The 1017-nt window shown below is 29.3% G+C and overlaps 1 long non-coding RNA gene across 1 annotated transcript; it reads right to left on the bottom strand.

The window, feature by feature from the left end:
- Positions 1-66: 66 nt before the first annotated feature.
- LOC111084776 lies at positions 67-1016 on the bottom strand. Its single transcript, XR_002609718.1, has 3 exons — positions 953-1016; positions 572-671; positions 67-148 (listed from the first exon to the last, which is right to left on the bottom strand). It is a non-coding gene; the product is annotated as an uncharacterized LOC111084776 (long non-coding RNA).
- Between the last annotated feature and the right edge of the window lies 1 nt (position 1017).

Raw genomic sequence — 1017 nt, 5'->3', positions numbered from 1 at the left:
GTGTAATTTTTAAATATTAATTTTGTTCTTCTTTGCTCTATTAAGCTTTATCTAAGAAGAAAATTGTATAATAATATTTCAACCACTAATGTTCAACGTATTCATTATCGACGACGTTTTCAGTCAATACCAGATGTCATTAGTCCACCTGGGAAATAAATAACAAATATTTTTCTTGCTCTTGAATGTTTCAGATATCGACAGTTTTAAACATTATAAAAACAAGTTAGTTCAGTCAATTAGTGAGACAGACATTTATCTAACTTTATTTTTGTTCATGATAACAAACTTGATTCAAAGTTCAACATAAAATCTGCTAAAATATAGGTTGTTTTCTCTTTTCCAATAGAGGTATGTATGATATTTTTACAAGTGAATATTAAACCATGTGTTAAGTTACGCTGCTTTATCTGTAAAGTTTGGAAATAAGGAGTCGTTTTATTGTCACAGAGATAGAAATGTACTAGTGAAGCAAATCATAAAAAATACAAGGAACCGAGATGTTGAAATACAGTAAAAGCGAACACATCTTATTCCTTGAATAACAACACTTGATTCTGACCTATCTTACCTATGAATGAAAGAGTCGCTGTCACACAAAATGTAGCAAACCATCCTAAAGAAGAAATAATACGATGGAGAACTAAAGGCCAGAGAAAGAAACAAGTTGTCTGGAATAAAAAGTATTGAATTATCAGTTAAAACTCGAACAGTTTATTTTATGTATTGTAGCAAACTATCAACTTTATTTCTGATATTTTCAAATCTAGAAGATAACATTTCTTTAATATAAGTAAACTATCACTAAATTGGTTTAAAGAACGTTAAAGAAATATATCTATAAAGATGAATATTTTCTTTGGCGAAACATTTACTTGAATATCTGCTAAGTTACGATTCGGTAATAAAAAGATTGATTTTATGGTGTTGGTAATCCTTGCTCTACACTTACTGATGCAAAGAGTACCATTCCAAAAATTTCAGCAGTGTATTTCGTTCCAAAAACTTCAGCAACGG

This window comes from Limulus polyphemus, unplaced genomic scaffold, assembly GCF_000517525.1.
Source record: "Limulus polyphemus unplaced genomic scaffold, Limulus_polyphemus-2.1.2 Scaffold122516, whole genome shotgun sequence".
NCBI classification, from domain to species: domain Eukaryota; kingdom Metazoa; phylum Arthropoda; class Merostomata; order Xiphosura; family Limulidae; genus Limulus; species Limulus polyphemus.
This window is presented reverse-complemented; position numbering and strand designations above follow the sequence as displayed.